The sequence below is a fragment of the Phodopus roborovskii genome, unplaced genomic scaffold, assembly GCF_943737965.1.
Source record: "Phodopus roborovskii unplaced genomic scaffold, PHOROB, whole genome shotgun sequence".
Classification (NCBI taxonomy): Eukaryota; Metazoa; Chordata; class Mammalia; order Rodentia; family Cricetidae; genus Phodopus; species Phodopus roborovskii.
In genome coordinates, this window is record NW_026125545.1 from 509,589 (window position 1) to 529,428 (window position 19,840).

At 41.5% G+C, this 19,840-nt stretch overlaps 1 pseudogene; it reads left to right on the forward strand.

Moving 5' to 3' along the window:
• Positions 1–1,076: 1,076 nt before the first annotated feature.
• On the forward strand, positions 1,077–1,810 carry LOC127216435 (proteasome subunit alpha type-3-like; annotated as a pseudogene).
• Positions 1,811–19,840: the final 18,030 nt, after the last annotated feature.

Genomic DNA, 19,840 nt, shown 5'->3' on the forward strand with positions numbered 1-19,840 from the left:
TAAGCTCTTAGATCCTGTTTTCTTCTCACTCCCTTGGTGATGTCAGTCTGTCAGTCAAGTTGTATATATTACCACTTCAAAAACTGCATTTCCAACCCAGATATTTCTTTCCAAGTCCAGTCTCATGTACTTCTCTTTGAACCTGACGTTCACACTTGGTGGAATCCTGTAACCCAGTACCCTGTCCTCGGCTGAACTCTTACCTGCCTCTCAAGCAACTCCTTCAGATTTCCTGTGTGCGACTTCTTCACCATTCAAAAATTCTCAGGCCCCTTTACTTTTAATGATTGAATTACTTAGAAATCAACCCCTTCTCATCTATCATTTACAAATATTAACTCCCTCAAAATAAATAATTCAATGGTCCTTAGGGACAGACTTATATAGCCAATCCCACAAACTAGTTTTAGGATGTTTTTGTCACCCTAAAAAGGAATCTTCCATCTTTATTGTTGGTGACATGCCGCTCTTGACTCATCTTTTCCCCAGTTGTAAGTATCTTCTTTATTCCTTTGTTTTCAACCATGTTACCATTTTGCATGCTTTTAGAAATGGGAGTGTCAAACATCCTGACTGTTCAGTAAAGATGATTTCAGATTCCAGACAGTGCCATCATCCTGGAGGGAGGTTTTCTGGCATGGAATCAGCCATGAAAACCAGTTTCTCATGCTCTAACCAAGATTGAATGACTCAAGTCTACCATGTACTGTTATGAGGATGCAGCGATTGGTGGTTCATTCCTGTCCTATCACATAAGCTGAGATGCCACTCATGAGCATCTTACTGTACATCTCTCTTCTGTGGGTTTGGGAGGAGGTATCTCCTCTCTACCCTTTTAACTGACAAAAGGCAAATTACCAGGAGCAAAAGCTCCCTTACGTTTGCAATTCATATGCTCATAGGAGGGCTCACTGATGAGGACCTCAAAGGAGAAATTAAAATTTGGGAGAAGGCCTGGAAACAAAGGCTCCTGTGAAAATCCTATAGGAATAGATAGACTTCTTTATGAGAGATTAGTGGATTTTCTGGAGAGCATATGTGAAATAAGAAAGTTTATGATATCTACTCATGAAAGCATGACATTGCTCTGCGTCCTGCTGGGTCCATACCATGGGCTCCATTGCACTGAGCATGACCTGTCAGCCTTCATGTTCTCTCCTGATGGAAGAGCTGAGTATTCACGAAGGCTGTGGAAACAATAGCTATTGAGATCAGAGGTGAAGACTGTGTTGTCTTGCGGTAGCAAAGCTAGTTTAAATTTTACAAAGAAGGCTTCACTAAATGACTTTTTAATGTTGATAGACGTGTTGGAATGGCAGAAGCAGACCTGTCGGTGGATGCCCATTGATTAGCAGACGTATCAAGAAGAGGAGTATCCAATTTTATATCTAACTTTTGCTGTAACATCCGAAATGTCTTGCAGATGGAGTAGCCATGTGTGCACATGCTTACACACACTCTACAGTGCTGTTAGACCTTTGGCTTTAGTTCCATGTTAGGGTCTTATAGTGCACGTGATGGTGCACAGTTCTGTGTGAGTGTTTCATAAGGTTTTTGGTTTATGCCATTGGCAAAGCCAGGCAAGCTGCAAAGACAGAAACAGAAAAACTTCATATGTAAGAATTGACCCACCATGGTGTAGTTGAAGAAATTTACATTATATATGGTGAAGTTAAGGATAGAGCTCAGGTGGTTGACAAAAGAACTAAAGAAAGATATGAAATTGTTCCAAAGCTATAAGGGAGAAAGCAAAGAAACAGGTGAGGCATCTTTGAAGGAAGAAGGAGAATCAGATGATGATACTATGTAACATTTTCTTCACCATCTCTTTTTCATTTCTCTGACAATCTCGTATGACTAGTGCCATGGATCATACATACCCACTGATGGGAGATGTCATTCTGTAAATATGTTTATCTTATTGGTTGATGAATAAAACACTGTGGCCAATAGGTCAGGAAGATAGGCAGGTCTAGGAGATGAGGAGGATTCTGTGTATCGTATAAACATTCAGGTTTAATTAATATACAATTGAAAACTTTATTGGGACATTTGCTTGATATTAAAATGTGAATTCATGCTTGATTATAAATTCTTAGTGCCTGAACTGAGGCAAAAGGATTGAGCCTACAAGTCAAAGTCCAGCTTGAGCTATACAGAAAAAAGCTTAGGGAACATACTATACAATAAGGTTTTAGAATTTAAAATCCGATTTTCTTTTATCTAGACTTTAAAAATTACCTTAGAAAAACAAACAAACAAACAAACAAACAAACAAGAAAGAAAGATTGCTGTGTCTCTCTACTCCTATGCGGCCCGGAACTCCCTGAAGAGGGGATTTGTGGGAACTCTGCTCCCTCCTTTTCCTGGGAGTAGACTACTTGAAGATAGTTTCATTTCTCAGAAATTTTGCTGTAATCAGATCAGAAGAGCTCTGGGAAATCTTCAGCTTAAAACAATATTTGTATCACACTGAACGCAGGCTATATTCAGGTTCTCGGGTGCTTTTAAAGTCAGCACATTTGGGAAAGCAACACCAAATCGCCTATTGGATTTTTATTTTATAAGCCTTCATCTCAAGAGATCTCCAATGCCTTTCCACAGATATGAAAAAAAAAATTAAGTTTCATCTAGCTTTTTGAGCTGCTTTTGGCAGGAAGTATTGGTTGGAAAATGGCCTACTTTGACACTGCAAGACCCAGACTAATTTTAAGTGACTTGAAGGACTGCAGGGCTCTAGGGTTGCTGGCTTTAGACGTCCAGGTTGACTTCTAGATGGCGACACAGGCTGTTTGAGTTTCCACAGGACTTCTTGCCTGTCTTGGTCAACTGGACATAGTACACACCCTGTTTTCTTCAGGAACACAGCAGAATCTTCTCTGGTTAACCTCCTACTGTAGAGTTTTGAAAGAAGGAAGAGGCCTTGCACAACCGGTTGCTGCTGCCAGTTAAGACAGTCAGACAATAGCCTGTGGGCAGCTGTGACGCCCTTCCCCCTCCTCTCACAGGCAGCCTCTGCTCCACTTAGGTCTTGGCTTTCTTCCCATATCTCTGTTGTTCCCCAGTGGTTACAAGTCCCTGGGTGCTCAGTATATCTGGGCTTTAAAAATCCCTATAATTTAACCATCCCTTTCAAATCTAGTTTTCTCTCAAATGAGCACCAATTCTTGTATGCAGGTTTTATATCTGATTAATAATTCATTTTGGAAGCTATTGTTGATATGTTTATCATAACAAGATCTGTTTATCCATTGGTTCCACTGGCTGCTTTTTAAGGTATCTATTGGAAGCTAATAATGTTTGAAAAATATCTCTCCCCACTTATAAACCTGACCTTTTAAAATGGTGCTCATGCTGGCGACTCAATTCCACTGTAATTGTTAGGAGATTGCCTGCTGTCTCTTTTGATGCAGTTAGCTAAGCGGTCTGACCTTTCCCATATCCTCTGGCAATCTGTAGTTAGTCTGTCTTCTTTTCTACACATCACACAACAAAGTTCAGACTTCAAAGTTATGCATCCAACAATGGTGAAATATTAAGCAATATATATAATTATAGTATTCCTTCAAGAAAAGTAGTCTTCCATTATGTTACTCCCCAGTAAATCTATTCTCAACAAAAACAAGCAACATTTATTACTTGTCTAGTCTTACCCCTGACTCTAGGTTCCTCTTACTCAGTGTGGCTAGGCATCTCAGGACTCGTCTGGATTCTGAATGCTCCTTTAGTGTAATGGCATGCCTCAGATAAGGCCATGCTCCAAGTTCTACCTATCAATGGCCTCCTATTTATAATGAATGCACTTGAATTTAATTATTGGGTTAAATGTTTTGTCTGTATTATATTGTTCCACTCTAGGGACTTCATTTCAAAAACAGGGAAACTAAGACCCAGGGGAGTCACAACCCCCCTCCCCCAGCCTGATACCAGTTACCCTCCCTACAAAGCTTGTGTGAGATGGGAGTCTCTAACTGGAAGGTGACAGGGCTGCGGTTCAGCCGCTTTCAACTCTAGAGCCTTAAAGTCCGCGCTGTGTTGTCTTGTATTGACTAGAACCCATCCTTACATTTTGCTGTCCTTTATCCTCCCACCCCTTTTCTTTCCAAAGAAAGCTGTAAAACAGAGAAAGATTCTTAAATGAAAAACACAAATCCAAGCTATAGATATTAAACTATCAAGTGGGAGAACTGTCAGAAAGATTGTCAATACATTTATAATTTCACAACATTCAAACCAGCTGACAATTTCAACAGAGATGGTCTTAACTGCCAACAAAGAACATTAATAGTAGTTAATAGGAGAAAAATATTTACTCTGATGCTAAAAATCATCTAGATCTTAAATGTAAGATAGAATGAAGCACTAATGTCAACACTGACAGTAGTAAATGGGGTAAATTATTCAGAACCAAGAATAAGTTAAAACAAAGACATTTCCAAAGAAATATCAAGTCACAGATAGAATGTACAAAGATAATGCAAAAAAAAAAATCATTGCTTTATTCATTTACCAGTTCTCTATTGATCACTTATCGCTAAGTTCCTGGTACAGGGAACACAAAACAGCCACTTCCTAGTTTATAAATACATCTCTCAAAAGTTAGGTGATAATAAGTCCTCCTAGTTTATAAATACATCTCTCAAAAGTTAGGTGATAATAAGTCCTGTGGAGGAAAGAATATCAGGAAAAAGGAAAAGTCTTCGTCTTATGGTGGGGCTATTATTTTGACAGAGTCATCTATTAGGGTTTTGCTGATAATGTGACTTTTACCAGACAGCTAAATATCCTGATAGCCAGGAAACAGATCATTTAGTGCAAAGCTTTTCAGGCTGCAGGTGTGTGACCTGTTTGAAGAATGTCAAGAAGTTACTTCTGCGGGTGAGGAACGGAGGTCAGAGGTGCAGCCCAGAGCACTGAAAGCTCTAAGGTCACAGCAAGGCTCTGGGTACAATGAAGATGGGATTTCTGAGTGTGTGGAGGGGTGGTGGTTGTACAGAGGAATGTCCTAAAGTTAATGTCTTAAAAATGAGGAATGTCAGGGATTGAGAAAATAGGTGTGTATTGTTAATGTATACATAGAGTTAAAAAATGACAGACTATGAAACCATAGAGGAATGAGAAGGCTGGGAGAGATGTTGACTGTGAACTTCAAGGAGAGTACATTCCTGTAAGGAAAAACACATTCAGCACAAGAGAGGCGAGGCCAGTAGTTAAGAACACTTGCTGCTCTTTCAGAGGACCCAGCCCAGCACCCATGTGACACCTGTAACTCCAATTTCAGGGGATCCAGCACTCTTTTCTGAACTCCAAAGGCATCAAGCACACATATTTTGCAAACACGTACATACTGGCAAACACTCATACATACACACAGGCACACACATACCCACACACACTAAAATCAATAGGGCAAGAGAGACAGAGACACAGACAACGAGAAAAAAAGAGACAGAGAAGAGAGACTGAGGTGTTCCCAAATGAAAGGCACAGCATTTACAGAAGAAAGTTGTGACTGGTGGTTCAAATGCTGCTGGAAGCCTGGATAGCATGAAGTCTGATTGTTGACTGATAGATTTGAGATCCATAGATTTGACCTAAAGAGAACCGGCAGTGGTAGAACCCTGTTGAAATGGTCTATAATCTATAAAACTTCTTTGGGCGTTAACTCTGGTTGGGAATAGGGAAAATTTAAAAATGACACACCGTGGAGTGACTCAGAAGTAAGAAAACATTTGGGGAAGAGCACACTTTGTAGAATCATACCCTTGGGTAGGTGAAAGGATTATGTGGTCATATTTACAACTAGGATGGAAAGGGGCGAGTATGGTCTGGTTAGCAACACTTACAGTTCATTCCACCACAACAGTAGGGGAGTCAGGATGCAGTCATGGATCCTGTGGTGGCAGAACCAGGCAGATGCTCACAGTGAAGACATACTGAAACATGAAACAGTGTGAAGTAATTATGTAGATAAGGAAAGACATCTAAGTTGAGAGCAGAAGGTGTTGCAGGGATGTGAGACAACAGTGGCCTACTTGTCCTTAGTTTAGTTAAAGCAAGACCAGTTGGCACACATGTGTGTTTTTCCTACCTAGATTCAGTAACAGGGGCAGAGGAGATCATATTAATATCACAAATGGTTGTAGGAAGGGAGGACAATGAAGCTGAAGGTGTGTGTTGGTAAGAAGTGATGGTCTATGGCAGCATGTGCTGAATTCAGAGAGAGAGAAGAGATGATAGATAGATAGATAGATAGATAGATAGATAGATAGATAGATAGATAGATCTAAGGTAAGGTTATGGATAGAGACATGGTCTACAAGTGACTGAGACAGCAGAGAATAAGACTGGAAAGTGGAGACTAAGACACTGAAAAGGCAGAGGGTAGAAGAATTGTCACCAATGATCCTCAATTTCCAAATAATAGGTGATGCTTGCTGTTAGCATCCAGGCACACCTTGGCCCTGCCCTTGGAGGACCTGGCGGAGTGTGTCACCCCTCCACACATGGCAAACAGTACCCCTGCCCTGTGCTCTGTATACAGCTCTGCCCACTCGCTCTCTCTCTTTCACTGTTCCTCTCTCTCTTTTTCTCCACTTTCTCTGTCTCGATGTCTCTCTTTTCAACCTTTTTCTCACCCCTCTCTTCCTTCCTTTCAACCACTCCCTTCCCTCCCCCCAGTAAAAGTTCCCAGTGGCACATTTGACTCTTACCCGCCATGAGATCTGGAGAGATCCCCCTTGAGCTGCTTTATCATAACACTTGTCAGATGATGTCTTCTGGACACCACAGGGGTCTGTAGTTGGCTGCTATAGGAAGAGGCAGATCCTGAAAACACAACTATTTTCCTTTAAACATAATAAATTATTATTTCATTTTATCCCTGGGGTGTTTTGCCTTGTATGTATATGTGTGTACCACATTCATACCTGGTGCTCATGGAAGCCAGATGAGGGCATCAGATCCGGAACTGGAGTTATAGATGGTTGTGAGCTGCCATGTGGGTGCTGGTAACTGAACCTGGGTCGTCTGAAAGAGCAGCATGTGCTTTCAACTGCTAAGTCATATTTCCAGTATTATTTTCTTAAGGAATTTGTCCATTTCACTGATCCTTTTTATCCCCCCAGATTTATTGCCTCCAACTTGTTTATAATAAATGGCCTTTGTCAAGACAAAGGTTACCTGAAATGAATAAGGAAACCCCTAGGATTTGAGGAAACTATATAGTACATTTCTGTTGCTGTGATAAAATACCACAACCAAAGCAACTTCTAGCAGGAGGAGCTGACTCGGGCTTAGGAGGGATAATCATTCATCATGGCAGGAGCATGGCAACACTCTGCATTTTATACAAATCAGTTCCTGGAAACCTTGATATCTTAGCTAAAATTCACAAAGAATGGCTTCTTTTCTTCCACATATATGAGCTTGAACATCATTATCAACTGAATACAAAATGTGTGATTGTAAATGCCATTATCATGCCTGTTTTGGAGAAAAGTGGCAGATTTGACAATAAACTTTTATAATAATGGTTGCTACTCAGTACAGAGTGGAAAATATCACCTCTGTGTCTGGGGAGTCATAATGTTCCTGTGATGCTTATAGTAAGTTTCTTCAGTCACTTTGATGGTACAATCCATTTATGCTGATATACTCATAGCAAAGTGCCTTTTTGTATATATTTTATTGAATGGAATAGTTATTTGCTTGCATCATTAAATCTGACACTGTCACCGATTTTCCCCTTCACCTACTCATTGAACCTTTCTCCAGCCCCTGTTCTTCTGAAATGGCTTGCCTTTGCTCACAACAAGCTACTTTGTCCTTGACATGTCACTGGGAGGTTGAGTTCTAGAGAGAATAGTGATGGACATTTATCTTTGTGTGTGCATGTCTCTTTGACATGTGTTCCTTTTCTTTTCTTTTTTTTTCATACTCTTTTTTTAATTTAATTTATTATTTTACATGTTGATCCCAGTTTCCCCTCCCTCCCTCCCTCCCTCCCTCCCTCCCTCCCTCTTACCCTCTCTGCCCCCTCACATGCACCCTGACCACCCTCCCATCCCAGTGTTCCTTTTCTTTATGGTGTGCACCTAGGAGGGGGAACACATCTGACAAAGGTTATGTAGTGTTCGATTTGAAAGTTATTATTCAAGTCTTCAGGAGATTCTGTGAAGTGGGATCCATTTAGATGTCATCATCTGCTTTAATGTCATAGGATTCAAGTAACAACTCAAGCATAGACTTGGAAGCATACTCCAGCAGTTGCATCTTGCAGACAATTCTCCTTCCTTGGTGCCCTCCTACACATCTAGATTTTTCGTGCCCTTACCAGTCATCATCACCAAAATCTAATTGCTGATGGTTATTGATGCTTCCTATTTCCAGACACTGTCATACTTTCTAAGCATAAAGTAAGTAATAGAAACTATTTATGCTTTACATGCAGCAGAGCCTAAAAGAAATGAAATACTTGCTCAGGGTCACTAGTTTGCATTCAAAAGCAGGCTTGTAAGCTCCCAACTCCCAGGGTTCATGTTGCATTTCTTTGTTACATCTTTTTTTATTTTCTTTTGGTGTGTATATGTGTGCATGTGTGTGAGCATGTGTGTGTGTGCGTGCGTGCGTGCGTGCGTGCGTGTGTGTGTGTGTGTGTGTGTGTATGTGTATGTGTTGCTGGGGACTGAACCCAACGTCTTCTACTTACTGGGTCAGTGCTCTATCACTGGGCTACAACTTAGTTTTGAATTTTCAAAAATAAAACATAATGATGTAATTATCTGGATATTACATTTGTAACATGTGTTCTGACTAGGTTTTTGTCAACTTGACACAGCTAGGGTCATCTGGGAAGAGGAACTTCAGTTGAGAAAGTGTCTCTATCAGGTTGGCCTGTAGGTAAGCCAATGGATCATTTTCTTGATTAATGATTGGTGTGGGAGGGCTTAGTCCCCTGTGGGAGTGCCACTCCTGGGCAGGTGGTCCTGACTTGTCCCAGTAAGCAGTGCTCCCCCATGGCCTGTGCTTCAGTCCCTGCCTCTGGGTTATTGTCTTGAGTTCTTGCCTTGACTTCATGGTAACTGTGAGCTGGAAGATGAAAGAAACACTTTATTTCCCATGTCGCTCTTGGTCACGGTCTTTATCACAACAATAGAAACAATAGGACAATATGAAAGAAAAATCAAGATATTAAAACACTGTATTATGTTTTAAAATTCTGGAGTATTAACTTTGGTTCAAGACAATGTTGTCTCTCCCCGATCTTTAAACACATTAACATGGAAGCATTCTTAAAAATGTGTGGGTGCCCATAAAGATGGCTGCACTCCATCTTGGCACAAGGGCAGAGAGTTCAAAGCTGTCAGCAAGTCATAAGATCTAAAGGTCAAAGGATGGTTCAGCTGCTTAGTCTAAATAACAACAGACCTGAATCTGAGGTGTGGCTACTCCTGACTGTCAAGGCTAAGGAAGGAGAAGTTGAATCTGAGGTATGGCTACTCCTGACCTCAAGCCTAGGGAACAAGAAGTTAGAGCTAAGGTGTGGTTATTGAACCCTTGGAATGAGTGAGGAAGAAAAAAGTCTGTTTGTTTCCTATACATGATACTGTGTTCTCATTTTTGGTTATGGTATATAAGAGTGGTGAAAAATAAACTCGTGGTGTTTCAGTATCTACTGATCTGCCCTCCTGACCTTTATTCTGTCTCTCTGTCTTTCTTTATTGTCTATAGCTAGCCTTTCCCTCATCCACACTTGGGGCCGCTTGGCAGGCTCCGATTGCAGCCCCACAAAGACTGCTCCCGACAAGCAGTCAAGAATGTGTTCTGTTCTTCCAGAAGTCCTGGGTTTATTTCCCAGTACTTACTAGCTGCTCATAACTGTCTGTAACTCCTGGGGATCTGATGCCCTCTTCTGGCCTCTGCGGGCACAACATTCATACTCACACAGGCACATACACATACACATAATTTTATATTTTAAGGAAAACCCTGAAAACATGAAAATATGCCACATGTAACTCATTATTTGTACACATTCACATTTTTCTTATGGATGCCTTTTGCTTTTATATATAGTTTCTTTTTCTTTCTTTTTAAAAAATAATTAGCTTTGTGTCCTTAACATTTCTCAGTGTGTGATCTTCATAATAACTTGAGTAGATTGTGATACAATTTCATTCTCTATCCAATTGTTAGATATATTTGCACAGATTCTTTTCTTTTTAAAAATTTTTTTTATTTTTCTTATTTTATTTATCGATCCCAGTTCCCTCTCCCTCCCTCCATCCCCTCTCCCTCCCTCCCTCTCTCCCAACCTCCCATGCTCCCCAACCATCCTCCCATCCCATTCCCTCCCCCACTCTACAGGGAGGGTGATGCCTTCCAGGAGGGGTCAACAAAAAATCTGGAGTAGGGACTAGGCCCTCCCTCCTGTTTCTAGGTTAGGGGAGTATCCCTTCATGGGGGATGTGCTCCCAAAGTCCTTTTGTGCACCAGGGATACATCCTGGTTCCACTGTCAGAGGTCCCTTAGACTGTCCAGGCCTTCTAGCTGAGACCCATGTTCAGGGAGGTCTGAGTCAGTCCAATGCTGGATTCCCAGCTATCAGTCTGGGAGCCCATTAGCTCCTCCTTATTCAGGTCAACTTTCTCTATGTGTTTCTGCAGCCTGGTCTTGTCCTCCCTCTCTGCATCTGGATTCCAGTTCTGTTCAGTGTTTAGCTGTGGTGTCTGCTTCTGTTTCTATCAGCTACTAGATGAGCAGATTATTTTAAAGGGCATTTTCTTGATTATTACCTTCCCTTTTATTTGTGTTATTTTCTTAGGATAAAATGCTTGTGGGGAAATTGCCAGACCAATGTGCTAATCCTTTTTTCTGATTTGTGATGCTGGTCACTATCTGAACAGGGTCATTTGAGGTCAACAGCCCAGTCTCTGTGGAGATGTCTTCCTGATATGCCAATGATTTGTTCACAATTGATGTTAATTAGGTGTTTATTTGTGTAACATCTTACCACCCTCTATACTCATTCTATGGGCCCATGTGGTTTGCTCTAGTGCAAGGCTCTACATCCAGCTGAGATTTACACTCCAACAGCCAAGATGGTCCTCATCATGGTGATGACTGTGGTCCTCTAGCCTAGTTGCGTCACTTCCAGGGGATTGCTTCTCTCATTCCAGCCTGGTCCCAGGTACTGCCTGCACTGATGCACTTGCTGGGAAGGACAGCATTTTCCTTGGGCTGGCATAGCTCTCTGTACCCGGGGCTGAGGAGGGCTGGCTCCTGCTATTTCACTTCAGGTATTACCGAGGTCCCATGGCTCTTTTAGGATTCAGGTTTGGCCCACAGCCATTAGCATGTGCATCCCTTGGATGGCCTCATTGGCTTCCACCTGCATGTTTGCTTATCTCCTGGGTCAGTATCTTTTGCTTGCTAAACTTGTGCTCCCCTCCCCCACTTCGATAGGTACTTCCACCACCACCTCTATCTCTGGACTTTCCGGGCTGCAGGTCATTATTTATGACCCTGTCACTACTAATTTACAGGGAGCTGGGATGGTTCTGACTGTGCCATGCTCTATAAGATGGATTTGCACGTGAGTGACATGGTTAGTGTACTGCCTTTACAATTAATCTGTACTTTTTTTAAAAAAATTATACTTTACTAAACATAGAAACAGTAAGTGCACATTCCATTCACAATAAAATACTAAATTAAATATAACACCTTTGCACTTAAATTTTTGTTTTAATTGGATGAGTCAAATAGAATGAAAACTATTGAGCCCCTCTAAAGAGGCTCCTGGAAACAGATTGACTTGGACAGATGCTTAAATGACTCTACTCCTAAAGCACTTTAGATGAGTGTGTAAGCCACCCCAAGTGTTCTGCTAAGAGGAGAAATTTGGAGGCAGTCACATTTGTTGAAGGGAGAGAACACTGACGTCTTGGACTGAGGAGATATTTCAGTGGTAAAGCACCTGCCACACAAGCCTGAGGACCTAAGTTCTAATATCCAGAACCTACATAAAGCCAGGTGTGGTAGCCATCATTTGTGGTAGAGATCATCTATAATCTAAGCACTCCTATGGGTATATGGGAAGCAGAGATATGAAAACATATGGAAATTTCCAGGCCAGTTCCCCATACTTCACAATGGGGAACAGGTGTCTCAAACAGAGGGAGGCAAGGACCGACATCTAACTTTCACATTCATACTTTGGCACACAGATGCTTGCACTCACATCCACAAACACACACACACATACACACACACACATGCTTGCACTCACATCCATGAACATACACACACACACACACAACACACACACATGCTTGCATTTGCAACCACGAACACACACACACTTACACACAATGCTTAAACTCACATCCATGAACACACACACACACACACACACACACACACGATAGAGTGCTGACATCCCATGAGTAAAATAGAAGGGTAACTTTCAATTACTGTTATGAGTACTGGGGGGAAGTCAGTAGAGACTCTGTTCCCACAGATACTCAAATGACCTTGGTGCCAGGGGTGGGAGAGAATATTTCTCTTTGATTTATGATTTTTGATTATGGTTTATGATTTTAGTAACTGACTTGTTTTTTTATATCTTTTATTTGTTGACAATTTAATGCATGTAAACAATGTACTTTGATCATATCCACTTTTACCTCCTTTCCATTTGTCCCAGACATTCTCAATACATCTATCTCCTTGTTTTATGCCCCTCCCACCTCTCTCTTGGTGACCTACTGAGTCCAGCTAGAGCTACCTCTTGGAATGTTCACTGATCTTTTTGGCTTGACCTTTTCCAGGTCTTGTGCAGGTAACTATGCGCTGCTAGGAATCCCTGCAAGCATTGGTTGTGCCATGCCCAGTAGACAGTGTCCTTTCCATCATTTGTCTCTTACATTCTTCCTTCCCCTTCTTCCTTAATGTTCCCTGAGCCTTGGTGGTGGTAGTGGTATTGACATAGATGGGCCATTTGGGATTGAGCACTTAATAGTAACGCTATGAGTCTGCATTAACTGTGGACTTCTGCAGAGAGAAACTTCTCTGGCCAAAGTAGAGGACAACACCAATCTATGTATAGAAACACAAATATTTAGAAGGCAGTTGGACAACCTGTTCATTTAGTGAGACAGCAATGGTAGATTCTCCCCTAGGGTTTTTGACCTAATCCGTTATGGGCTTTTAACCAGCTTTTTATTTTTGTTTTGTTTTATGATTTTTGAAGATAAATAAGCATTCCTCAAATGCAATCCACCAGTGGTTGGCTACTCCCATAACGTTTGTGCCACTACTGCACAAGTAGGAAAATCTTGCCTGGCAGATTAATTTCATAGCATTCAGGATACTGCTGAGTAATAACATTTATGTTTTCACTCCCTCTGTATAGCACCTTTCAGTACTATGCAAACTAGCTGGTAGGGATATCACATTCTGATTGGTTTCAACTTGATCTACCTATGAAAAAATTTTATAGGAGAAATCTATAAAATAGCCATTGTCATCATCACCATTATGCCATCATTCGGAATATCAGTAGTATTATAAAACTAATGAAGACTATAGCCTTGGCACCCCACAGATAAGTTTGAATATTGGCTCTTTTACTTGTTAAGTTATCCTCAACCACTTAAATTTGTAACAATTATCTTCTGTTTTTAAAATTTCAATGAAATATTAAAATATATCATTCCCCTTATTCCTGTCCTCTCTCTAAGATGCCCCTTGATCCCTTCTTAATTCTTCTCAAATTGATTGCCTCTTTTGGATTATTAGTGCTACATATAAATGCATAAATATATAAATACAATCTGCTGTGTTTAATGTGGTTTGTGTGTATATGATTTTAGGACTGATCATTTTGTATTGAATAACCAGTTAGGGGACTCATTTCTGAGAGAGACTAATTATCACTTTCTCAGCAGTCATGGCTTAATTGTTAAACTGGTAGATAATGATACTAGCATGATAGGTTTCTTGAGAGAATTAACCAAGGCAACACAGATACACAGCCTAAGTTCCTGGTAGATTACAAGCACACAGAAGTATGCAATTCCAGTAACAGTAATAGAATTTGCTGGTGCAATTGACTAATGTTTGTTAAATCAAGGCATTATTTTATTCCATTTAAATCTTTATTTTCCTTATTCTGTAAAAGATTATACAATATAAATAAGAAAAAGTCCATAAAATTAAAATTATCTCAAGATAAAAAACATAGCGACCAAACAAAAACAAACAAACAAACAACAACAAAACCCGCTAGAGCTAATATTTAAGTCCATAGTCTGATTTGAATCCCCCCTCCCCCGAATATTCAAGCTTCTCAGTAAAAATTGTACAGTAGAAAAGGTGCAAGTCTAACCACCAGGTGGCGCTGCCCGAAGTTCCTTCTATAGGAGAACTATTTTGGGGTCCTGCCTCACACATCACACGTGGAAAGTTATGAGTGTTACATTTTTTCACTATTTGGGAACTTCTATTTTTAGGTACACAGTTTAAAAAATATAATCCATTTTAATACGTATTGAGATAAAATCTAGTTTAATAGTTTCCGTGATAACTCACTTTAATCTGACTTTCATTAGTTAAAATATGTTAAATTCTTGAAACTTGAAAGTTATGGTAGAAATGGCATGTAGAGGAAAGTTATGGTAGAAATACCATGTAGAGGAAGGGCATCTATTTTATTGGTCTTGAAGGATTAAACAGCCATGTTTCATAAACACAGCTCAATTAAATCATAGGGAGCGTGCTGTCACTCAAAATGCAGTTTAAAATAGCACTTATAGAGAGCGTTATTTCTGGTCATTTATGCAGTTTCTGAGTTTGCAAAATGTGTTCTTCTAAGTCATGTGATTAATCTGCAACATTTTGTGTCCATTGTAGTTATAGAAACATGCAAGGCGGTTCTCAACGCTTTCACCCTGTTTGGAACATTTGTAGTTTCAATTTGTCAACAAACTGTCCTGTAATGTTAACAAAGAGTAAACATGAGGTGAGAACATGCATTCTGACTCATCAAGGATCAGGTTTTTCAGAGTTTAGGTCACACGCGTCGTTTTAATTTCCTCACTCGGCAATAACGCACTGCCATATATTTTAATAAGTAAACACTGAGGATAAATAATAAGTGAATGTGAGCTTCTTAATTACAAGATACAGATTTGAGTATGCGCACGTGGAGTGTGTGTGGGGGTGCGTCTCTACAGTCTAAGAGGCTTGGGATACGCTTGGGAAATCAAATTGAAATAGTATAAGAAGTATACTCAGGAAGGTGCAACTGGGCTCTCTCTAGCTGGAGGCTGCAAAAGGTGAGTGCTGCCGCAACTTGGGCAGCCACGGCTCAGGACAGGTTCACCTAGAGGCTGTATCAGTGTGAGAGAGTTGGTGAGAGAAGTTGGCTTTCAAACCAGGAAGGAAACAAATGATAAAGTGCAGGCGGCAGAGGCAATGAGGATGGTAACCCGGTCTAGTGGTGCCTGTGGATAGAGGTAGCAGGGAGGTGAAGAATTTACAGACTCAACTTCTCAGACAAGAACACACACTTGTGGGCAGAGTACTGGACTCCACAGCGTAAGTGGGGACATCTCTTCCGGTGTCCATATCAACTTGAAAACAGGAGGGATATGTTAAACAACGCCACTGGCAGATGAATGAAATTTTAATATTACTCAGGCAAGCTTTGAGGAGGAGGAAAGTTGAAGAGACAGAATTCTGGAGAGGTGGTAGCCTGTCCAAGTCACCTCACTGTTCAACCACAACTGCAGTGCGCTGGATCCTGGGGCAGGTCAGCCATGCTCAAGGGATTTCTTTTTTCTTTTGCTCTGTATCTGTCAGTGTTTTCATTTATGTTGTCTGACCACTGGTGAGTTCCTCTGCCAAAAGATGAGCAGGAACAGTAACAAAAGGGGTTAGAAACAAACAAACAAACAAACCCTCACCATTTCCCCCTTCATGATGATACTCTTGTATAAGGGTTAAAATAACATCAGAGCTAACATGAAATTACTCACAGAGATCCATCTACCTCTGCCTCCTCAGTGCTGGGATTCAAGATACCACCACCCAGCTTTTTGAATGTTCTCTGGTCCTTGGTCTCAAAAGAGCTGTGCACAACTCTGACAGGCAACATAGGGCCTATATTAGGAAGGGTGCATTTTTCAGAGTAGCATGCATTTGGCCTTTGAGAAGAAACAACTGATCTACTTGACAGGGATGTGTACTGAGTATATCCTGCCCATTAAATCCCTTTCTTGGTCTGCAAAAATAGCCTCCCTCTTTAATGATGACCTGGTTAGAAAAGGAGACTTGACCTTCAAGTGGCAGGCTGAACTCTTTTTAGTCCTATGACAGATCTTTGGGGACATTTTCAGAGTGCCACATCAGCAGGGTGAGTTTAAGGACTGAACTAAAATTCAGAGCAAATGACTAAGAATTGCTAAGTTCTTCTTAAGATCCAGAAGATATGAATGGGCATGGGGCTTCCGATCCGGTTTCCGATGGCCCAGTAGCTCCCATATATCTGTGACACCCCGGGGTTACTTAGGGTACATTTGCCTCCTGTCCTTTTTGCTTGAAAAGGAGAGAGGAGTGCAAGATAATGTGTGGTGTTTGGGTCTTGAATATTAGTGTTGTAGACACCAGTTGCTCATTGTGGGAGCTCAGGTGGTTTGGCAAGGGAGGGTGGGGTCTGGTCTGCCTTACTCAAACTGCACCACCAGCACAGTGAATGAGATTGGGCCCCTCACATTCTCAAGCTGTTGCCTCTTCTGTGGAAATCTGAGTTTTTGTATCATACACAAACTACTCCGGAGGTTGTCAAAGGAGTGTGTCCCCACTCACTCTCATAATCTGGAGATTAGAAATCTAAGTAGGTAGCAGAGAGATGCTCCTGCCTGCAGCCTCAGGAGACACTTCACAGCTTCTAACAGTTGCAGCCCTTGCTTTGGAGCTTCTTTCTTTAGCGTCAAAGCCAGCAACCCCACCCATGTCTTTCAAGCTCTCTCTGACTTACATTTCTGTCTTTCCATCACCTCAGAGTCTGCCTCCTTCTCTTAGGGACCTTTGTGACAGCTTACCTTGGGCCTGCCTGCCTTACTTACCTGGCTCAATCCCCCATCTTAAGGTCTTTAATTTCATCAGATCACAAAGTCCTTTCTGCCATGTAAGGTGCTGCATCTCCAGGTTCTGAGGTGGAGAACATGGGCATGTGTGTGTGTGTGTGTGTGTGTGTGTGTGCATGTGTGTGCGCGCGCGTGCATATGTATGTGTGCATTATCTCTTGATCACAACACGAAGCCTTTCATTTTCTGTCTGTCTCTGTGTATTTGTATGTGTGTTGTTGTATATGTGTTGGTGTGGGCACATGCATGTATGCATGTGGCTGTATGTGCATGTAGAGGCCAGAGGCAGATATCCACTGTCCTTTGTGATTATTCTCCAACTTATTTTTTGAGTCATGATCACTCACTGGAACTTGACTAGGCTGACTGACCAGTGAACTCCAGGGATCTACCCACCACTTCCTCCCCAACCAGTGAACTCCAGGGATCCACCCATTTCTTCTTCCCCACAGAGACTGCAGGCTTGAGCTGCAATACCTGACCATTGTGTTAAGGCTGTGAATGTGAACTCCATCTCCATCCTTGCCCGAAAAGCACCTTTCCTCCCTAAGCCATCTCCCTGTCCCCAAAAGGCCTTCCTAGATCACTACAATGTGGCTTCACTCACGGATAACTTCCCTGGTTGTGAATAACTCTTCCCTATCAATGGTACCACAGCATCACCTTCCAAAGGCGCCATGTGCTGGACACTGCCAGTCCTCCAGACTGAAGTGATGATGTCTCTATTATTGCCTCTACTACTGACGGGGCCTGATTTTCCCCATCATCTTGGGCTCAGATCTGAGTCTGAGATGGAAGCTAGCAGACAAGCTGAGGTACAACGTTATACTCTGTGAGTAACTGCACCACCTCACCTCCAGCATTGGTCCTCTGGTCTTGAACTAGTTTTTTTTTTTTTTCCTCTGTCTTCTTGTGGTCAGCCTGTCTGAGGAGGCTCCTCTGTCCCTCCTATATTACCAGCCTAGCTTCTGGGTTCAGATGTGTCAGAGTCCCAATATAAACACAGCCGGGACTCAGGCTGTCCCATCACTCATGCTTTCCTGTGGATCTCATGCCAAGTGTGTACATTCCATGCTCAGAGAACTCTGGGGGAAAGAGTCAGTGCTGCTTTTATTTAATTGTTCATAAATTTTTACCTAGCATGGGTTGAGCATCTGGATTTGATTGGAGGCCATTTGTCCTAACTTAGTGTTTCCTATGAATTTTGTGAAAGATTACTATTGAAATACATAATTCAGTAACCAGATTTTACAAGCTGTGCCGAATGCTGTACCACGTAGGGTTGGACAGGATTTATTACTGTTGAAAAGGAAATCTTTGATTCTGCTCCTTCCTGCTGCTATTGATTCATTTTGTACCAGAGTGTGGGAAACCAGAGCTACAAAAAATATTTATTCCTCTCCCCCGATCTCATCGGGATAGATGTTTTCACTCCATGAAATAAACAGTGAGGACATTTCATGAATTTCGATGTATTTTTAATAAGTTTTGATTCTTATGGTGGAATGTATTAATAGTTTACATGCCCTCCCAGGAAATTCGAGAATCTGACATGGGACACTAGCTTCAGCTTGTCCAACAGAAACACATGGTCACATTGTTCAGGGTGGGAGAGCCTGATCTTCAGGCTTTGAAGACTGGTCCAGGCTGAAGAGGCTGATGGAGGTGGGGTGGGAGGGTGGAGGTGAGGGGGTAGGTTTCCTGTTCTTCATTTGATGACAAAGCCTTGGGTTTCATGTGATTTGGGGGGTAGATGAGTCTTTAAGAAATAACAAAAGGAAAGAAGGCAAGGGTGTGACTGGGTGGGAAAAGGGAGCCCCTTGGAGGCCATGAAGGGTACATATACTATGGATCTTTTCATTGCTAGCCAAGATTTATTTTTGGTTTTACCATTTCACATTCAGAAGGATTGTTTGGCTGGGGAGACCTCTCAGCCAGCAAAGTGCCTGCTGTATAAGTATGGTGAGCTGAGTCTGATCCTCAGAGCCCACAGAAATGTTGGGCACGGTGCCTTGTGCGTATAGTCTCAGTGCAGTGGATCTCTGTGGCCAGCTAGCCTAGCATGCTTGGCAAGTTCCAGTCCAGGGAGAAACTGTTTCATAAGACAAGGTGGCTAGCTCCTGAGGAAGGGCACCCGAGGCTGTGCTCTGGGCTCTATAAGCATAGATTGCACACACAGCAACATGCATCCCCCATGAACACACACACACACACACACACACACACAAACACACACAGGAGAGAGAGAGAGACAGGGAGATTACTAAGCACAATTAGTCTTAGTCATAATTGAATGTAATTCCTGATGGCCTGACAATTTATTTACCCTTTTTTCTTTTATTAAAAATATTTTCTTCATTTCACATAGTCCCATAACTCCTCCAAGATCCTCCCAACTTCCCCTTCCATCTGAATCCATACCCATACTTTCTGTTTCTCCTTAGAAAACAAACAGGTATGTAAATAATAATAGTAAAATAAGATAAAACAAACTGGAATATAACCAAACAAACTAGAGCATAAGAGAGAAGAGCATAAGAAACACATATAGACAGACAGACAGACAGACAGACACACACACACTTGTACACATAGGAATTCCATTAAAACACAAGACCATAATATATATGCAAGGTATTTGTAAGGGTAAAAAGGAAACCTCTGACAAAACATGAGACAAAGAACCT